Genomic DNA, 7623 nt, shown 5'->3' on the forward strand with positions numbered 1-7623 from the left:
TATCCTTGGGTGAGGATTCTAAAAAAAGAAATAAAAAATATATTAGGAGGAGAAAAAAGTGCCACCTCTCCCTAGTAAGAATGTTTGTAATCATCACAAGGTCTTGTTCTTCTTTTACAACTCCCCTGAGGACCCATACAGGGAACTTTTGTTAAATGAAAATGCAGTGACTCTTATTCAAATATTATTAAAAATTTCAGTGGCAGACTGCCAACATGACGCACTACAACTTCAAGAAGATCATGGTAGTGTTATCTGCCAAGGACTTTATTGACCCAACCTTACTGAGGACTCAATGAAAAACTCCAACAGTTATTCATAAGCATTACCAAATTAATCACGTTAGACATTTTTACATAAGAAAAGTCAAATTTACTCAATAGAATTATCAAAACAGACTCACAGATTCTAACACATTTCCCCAAATTGGATGATATCCATCCATTTTTATGCTTATTTGATGAACATTCTCTATGACAAGGATCATTACAAGTTGGCTCTGGGACAGATAAATATTGCCAAAAATTTAGTGGACAATGTTGCTAAAGATTATGTAAAGCTTATGAAATATGGAGACTCTCTACCACTGCAAGTAGCTGAAGCGTGCCACCCTGGGGCAAGTATGCACTATTATCAAAAGGCAGAAGCAGAGTTTGCATGGAACAAGTGTGTCAGCCCCTGTTCCCATCTGCCAACTATTGACCTGAACATGTTGGCAAGTCCAGCTTCATCAATAAGGTGACAGAAACAGAAGTGGATGTCCAGACTTACACATTTAACACCGAGTCATTGTTTATTGGGCAAATGGATTATAAGTATCTGCACTGGCTGGTTGTAGATACCTCAAGGATTTTGGACCTCCCTTTGGAGGATCTGAGCTCAATGAAAGTGCAGGCCATCACTGCCCTGGCCCACCTACACACTGTGGTGCTGTACCTCATGGACTTGCCTGAGCAGTGTGGGCATGGGCTGAAGGTGCAGCTGGACCTCTTCTGGAATATCAGACCTCTTTTTATCAACAAGCCTCTTATAGTCATAGCAAACAAATGCAACATGAAGAGAGTAGCTGACCTTCCAGAAGATGACCAGAAAAAAATTATAGATTTTCAGACTGAAGGATTTCCTGTAATAAAGACCAGCACCCTGTTGGAGGGAGAGGTTATTAAAGTGAAAACAGAAGCTTGTGACAGGATTTTGGCTCATCGAGTTGAAACGAAAATGAAAGGAAATAAAGTGAATGAGGTGCCGAACAGGTTGCATGTGGCTGTGCCAAACAAAAGAGATAAAGAGAGGTCCCCTTTCATCCTAGAAGGGGTGGTAGCACGCAGGAAGAGAATGGAGACTGAGGAGCCTCGGAGGAAGATGGAACGAGATATTGAACTAGAACCAGGAGATGATAATATTTTGGATCTTGAAAAGTACTGGGACATAATGAATTCATCTGAAAAGTATGATAAGATACCTGAGATCTGAGAAGGCCATAATGTAGCTGATTACATTGATCCTGACATCATGCAAAAATTAAAAGAGTTAGAAAAAGAAGAGAAGTGAAGAACAGCTGCTGGAGTGTATGACAGTGAACTGGAAGGTGAAGACAAAGAAATGGTGGAAATCTGACAGCTGGCAAAACAAATCAGAGAAAAAGGAAGTTGAAAATTCTGCAGTCCAAAGAGAAGGACACATAGGGACCCAGAATGCCACAAACTGCTAAGGAGGTTCACCAGAATCTCTTGGAGAATGAGATGTGCAGCCTTAGTGTCAGCATGGATGATAATGATAATGACAATGCCCATTATGCAGTCCAGGCCAGAAGGTCTCAGAGTATCACTAGAAAAAGGAAATGGGAAGTCTCTGTCCTTCCCACATCTATTGCCTGGAGTCGTAATTGCTCTTGAACCCCACATGGTATGTCTTGTCTTCAGGACATCAAGATGGTGAAGAAAGCCAAGACTATGATAAAGAATGTTCAGAAGCAGATGAATTGCTTGGGGAAGAAAGGAGAGGCAGACAGGCATGTGTTTGACATGAAGCCCAAGCACTTACTCTCTGGGAAGAGGAAAGCTGGTAAGAACAGGAGAGAGTGTCCTTCTCAGCTGAAGCAGTTTGGCTAGACTGTTTGCTTCTTGATTTGATATGACACAGTTTCACAAAATTGAAGTCAAGGATCTGTAAACTCCAAATGATAGTGAAGTGCCTGTTGCTTTCCTAAAAACTATGGTTAACCCTTAATGATACAGGTGTGAGAAATTTTTATCATTGCATTATTTTACAAATATTTTGAGTAGACTGGTTTCTGCATTTAATGGACTTTTGATTGCATCAGATTTGCAGAACTGGGAAGATTTATTGGTGTGACTATTCTCTTCAGCAAGAGGGAACTTTGGTTTGGTTCTCTGCATGGGAATAGTCCTCCCTTGCCAAGAAAACCTCTCCACTTGTGGTTGTGGGCAGACGGCTTCCAGCCCTGGTGGGCAGGCACAGGTTATGGGTATGTCAGCTGCCAGCAATAAATTATTTTCTAGTCCTAGTATACAATGCTATCATTGTAATCTGTCTTCAACTATTTTATCCAAAATAAACTTTAAAAAAAAAAAAAAAAAGAAAGAAAGAATCTCAAAATGGTGGAAGAAGAGAATCAGAACAAGCATTTAATGTGGGTCCCATCTCACCTTAGGTCTTATGTGACTGCAAAGACCACATGCCCATGAAATCAGATCCACACCCCATCATGCCCAGGTCCCAGGACATACTTGTTCTATTACATAAAAGTATTTACATTTATTTGGAAGCTCTCAAATATTTTCAGGCTCTGGAACTCAAAATTCTAGAATGTAACTCATCTTTCATAACTAACATAAGGATCATTATGAAGTTGCCAAATACCAAATTCCAAAAGGAAACACTCAAGTTTTGATAATTAATATTCTCCCAGACAGACCTCTTAGTACTAAAATGTCCATTTTTAAGCTTACCTTGCATTGATCCTCAATAGAAACCTGCTACACATTTGTGGATAAAAACCACATATAAATGGTTTTGGTGTTGCTCTAACTTAACATGGCAGCCTTATTATTGCACTGAAAATAGTATTACCAAAGCACCTGACTGATCTTTTAATAAAACATTATTTTGTACATTTTGTTTTTGTTGCATATGTTGATTTCCCCCCCTGCTTCCCACAGAGGTACCAAGAGCAACTCAATCTTATTGCTATGACAAATTGTATTGTTCAATTATGACATTTTATTTGGACATTACTCTTACAGCACCTTGCATTAATCTGCCATAATAACTAGTGGAACATTGGAAATAATTCATTTTTCACATCTGAAAGACATTTTTATGCTATGTTAATGTCTATAAAATAGAAATATTCACAAAATCAAAATGGAACTAAATGCCAAAATAAATGTTCTATTTTGGCAATATTCTTGTAAAATAGCTGACAGATGTTAATATAAGCATTGCATTTTGTGTGAGGATACTCATCTTTTCCTATTATTCTACATATTTTATTACATATAGAAAGACATGATGATTCAGAAACCACATTTTGGGAAATGCCACAGCCAAATTTTGCATCTTGTTTTCCCATGTGGATGTATAACTTTGGTCTACAGTGTCCAAGTCAAGTACCAAAGTGATTTTTGGCATATAGCTGAGTCTCACAAAGGCAAATGAATACTTTAAGGAAATAGCAAGGGGTTTATGGCTAATAATTTAAAACAATTCTAGGATCCCAAGGGAAAAATAAACCTGAACAGTAAATTCTTATTGGTCATTTATGAACTGTATGTACAAGACCCATTTGAAAAATGGAATGCAACAACATTTGTTCTCCATTTCTAACAGGATCCTCTAACACACTGCAGGAGGACTGATGAGAGCACCTGGAGGATGGGGTGAAAGCCGAAACCAAACCAGACTCTCTAGCACCAGAGGGAGAAGGATTCTGATAACTGCTGCAAACTCTATTAGGAATGACCAACCTTCTCCTTCCTTGAGAACTTTAATTGTCTTTAGATTTGTAGTTCCATTATTGTATATTCACATCAAGAGAGTAAACTCTTTAGAGAAGTATCTGCCTGCTAGAAAAGACACTAATTTGTTAGTTAATTCCAGACTCGTTGATATATCAGTTGAGGATTTTAGTGATAATAGAAATTCTGTTAGACAATGTCTGCTAAAGTCTTACAGTTTTGGTTGTTTTCGAAATCCATTTTAATCTTACTTTCTCTTATGTAGACACATCACACACACACACACACACACACACACACATACACACACACACACACACACACAGTACTTGGTGCCATCCAAACATAGAGAAAGAAACTTCTACCAAGAGGTCATGTATCACTGTTGTAAGCATGATAAGCAAATGGTAAATAACAAAGGTTGATTCAAGGAACACTCTTTTAATTTTTTTCCCCACTTATTTATGCCTTTTATTTTTGTTTTTTTTTTTAATTTTTATTATTGAATATGCTGTTACAGTTGTCCCAATTTCCTTCCCCTCTGCTCCCCTCTCCCTTTCATTGTCTCCCCCCTTAGTCCATGCCCATTGGTCCTGCATGTAGTTCTTTTCAACATCTTCCTGCCCACTCCACTCCCTCCCACTATGATTCCCAATTCCTGCACCATCTCCCTCCCTCTCTCCCCTCCCCTCCCTGCTGACCTCACCCCAATATGCTCCTCTTACCTATAATTCTTTTTCCCTTCTCATTGCCTACTTAGTTTGCCCTTGCCTCAGTTCCCTAGCTTCTGCTGTTGGTTGTTGAAATACAGTTTTTATTTTAATGTTCATTGTCCTGATCCTCCTTCTTCTAAACAAGCCCCTTTAACATCTCATATAACAGTGGTTTGGACTTAACAAACTCCTTCAGTCTTACTTTATCCTGGAAACACTTTCTCTGTCCTTCTATCCTGAATGAGAGCTTCACTGGATAGAGTAATTGTGGTTGTAGGTTTTTGATTTTCATTACTTTGAATATTTCTTGCCAGTCCCTTCTTGCTTATAAAGTCTCCTTTGAGAAATCTGTTGATAGTCTAATTGGGACCCCTTTGTACATAATTCTTCTCTTCTCTCTTGCTGCTTTTAAGATTCTCTCTTTGTCTTTAATTTTTGACATTTTGATGATAATGTATCTTGGTGTGGTCCTGCCTGGGTCCAGTCTATCTGGAACTCTCTGTGCTTCTTGGACCTGTAAGTTCATCTCCTTCCCCAAGTTAGGGAAGTTCTGCTTCATTATTTTTTCACATAATTTTTCTATTTCTAATTCCTCTTCTTCATCCTCTGGCAATCCAATAACCCGAATGTTCATTCTTTTATAGCTGTCCCAGAGGTTTCTGAGCCTCTCGTCATATTCCTCACTCTTTGTTTCCTCCTTCTGCACTGGTTGACGGTTCATTCCCTCCCTATGTTCCAATTTGTTGATTTGATCCATGGCTTTCCCTTCCTCATCACTTGTCTTATATGTATTTTTGTTCATTTCAGCAGGGCTATCCTCTATTCCTTCCCAGTCTTGATTCAGCCCCGCTGTTAGGTCTGTAAACTTTCTTACAAATGGCTTTAAACTGAGCTTCCGAAAGATTCGCTATTTGTTCCTCGGTCAAGGCTTTTATTTGTTTTTTTCGTTAGCTGTGTGATTGGTATTTCAATCATTAATTCTGTCATTCTGACCATTTTGTTTATCTTTCCCCTTGGGCGGGGCGCTGTCACACCTCCTATGCTGTATTGGGCAGAGCCTTTCTCACCACCCAGTGGTGCTTTGCGTGGGGGTGGGGGTCCAAGATGGATTCCCGCTGTTGCTCTCCACTGGTGAAAAGGGCCACCTCCTAACGGGATCTGCCCTCTCCTCTGAGCCGAAGGGTTTGGTCTGCTGCCGGGGCCGGTCCCCGGGCGCCTCTCTCCTCTCCCCAAACACAGGTGTCTGCTCCCCAGGTCCTGCCGTTAGCCGCTGCGGCTGCCGCCTCTAGCACAGTTCGATCTTTCTCAGCCGCGGACTCACACTTCCTACCCATCCGGACTAGCACCACTTGTTTATGACTGCATACATTGGACTTCCATGTAGCTTTATTTTCAGGAACTTCTTATTATTTTTAGTTTTGCATTAGCTGTAATCTTTCTTAGTTGTAGAGGGAGACAGAGCGTGTCGGTCTATGCCTCCATCTTGGCTGGAAGTCCAAGGAACACTCTTAAACTGACTCAAGAGAATAGAGTAAAAAGATATAAGAGGGATCAAATCTCATGGTCCTGTTTTACAGAAAAAAACAGAAATCCAAGGACTTTAGTGACTTGGTCAAGGTCACACACAAACTTAGCAAAACAACTGGAACTTGTAATCCAGACTTCTGTTTTCCATACCCATGGTCTTTCCTGTTGTAGGTTTATCATCAGAATACAAAAGTCCATAAGTTAATTTCAGAAATAGTGGCATCAATAACCTTCAACAGAAAGACAGATTTAAAAAACAAAGAATACAGAATATTTAAAATCACACATAGAGAACAATAGTAAAACCTAAGATAAGTGGCCTTTACCGTATCTTTTGTTTTTGTTCAAATTATAAAAATTTAGGCAGTAAAAAAACTTCCAAAGTAAAATAGTTATGTGGTAAAAATGGGAAAAAGTATGGAAGTTCCAGATTCATTTTTTAAATGGTTAACACTTAACTTCATTCTAAATTTTTGACACAGATTTTTAAAAAGGCTTGACATCTTTAAGTATAAAAATCATTGTAAGGAAAATTTCTTCTCCCCTTAATGCATGATTTTTCTAACTTGATTGAGACTGTTATCAGAAACTCTTATTATTAATAAATGCTCAGACTAAGTGGTCCAAAAATACCACTGATTAATTACTTTGTATGAAAAAAAAATCACATTAAGAATAGTTTTTCTGTATTAAAAATTATGCAGCATAAAACAATAAAAAAGTTAAGGGATTATTATTGTAACTTTTTCCTTTACTTATAAAGCACTTCATTAAAGTTATTTGGACATAGAAGCAAAACAAGAATAATAATTGTACATTGAGGAAAGGAAGTGAGAAAGAGAGAAAAGACAAAGTGAAATGTGGAAGATTTCCTAAAAGGGCAATGAAAATATCCCATTCCCACCAATAATCAATGGTTCCCAGAGGTTTTCAATAAAGAGCAACAACAACAAATGGTTGTAACCTCTCCCATTCTGCATAGAAGTCTCTAGGATTTCTGAACTTTCAATTAACATTTCTAGATATAACAGAGATCCTTTTTCACAAACCTTATTTCTAAAATAAAATTATAAATAAAGTCAATAATCTTTTGGAGGTTATTTTGGGAAATGGTTGGAATTTTATATTGGTTTTGCTTTTACAAAATAATTATTTGATTATCATTTATGTGGCATGGTGAGTTATGGCTTATTAGGTAAAAAAAGCTTCTAATTTATTCTTAGTATTTCACATATAAGTGTTAATTATATATTGAACTAAGTATTACTTTGGTAGATAAAACTTTATCCATCCAGTGATATTTACTCTGGGGCTAATGCCATTCTGGAGTGTAGAACCAAATGCTATCAACTCTCCAGCTTCACTTAGCAATCACTCAGAGAGACTATAGTCCAAGTTGATGC

The 7623-nt window shown here is 38.0% G+C and overlaps 1 pseudogene; it reads left to right on the top strand.

The window, feature by feature from the left end:
- The first annotated feature begins 215 nt into the window (after positions 1-215).
- LOC150003177 (GTP-binding protein 4 pseudogene) lies at positions 216-2111 on the top strand (annotated as a pseudogene).
- Positions 2112-7623: the final 5512 nt, after the last annotated feature.

The sequence above is a fragment of the Furipterus horrens genome, unplaced genomic scaffold (genome assembly GCF_987537825.1).
Source record: "Furipterus horrens unplaced genomic scaffold, mFurHor1.1.pri manual_scaffold_8, whole genome shotgun sequence".
Lineage (NCBI taxonomy): Eukaryota > Metazoa > Chordata > Mammalia > Chiroptera > Furipteridae > Furipterus > Furipterus horrens.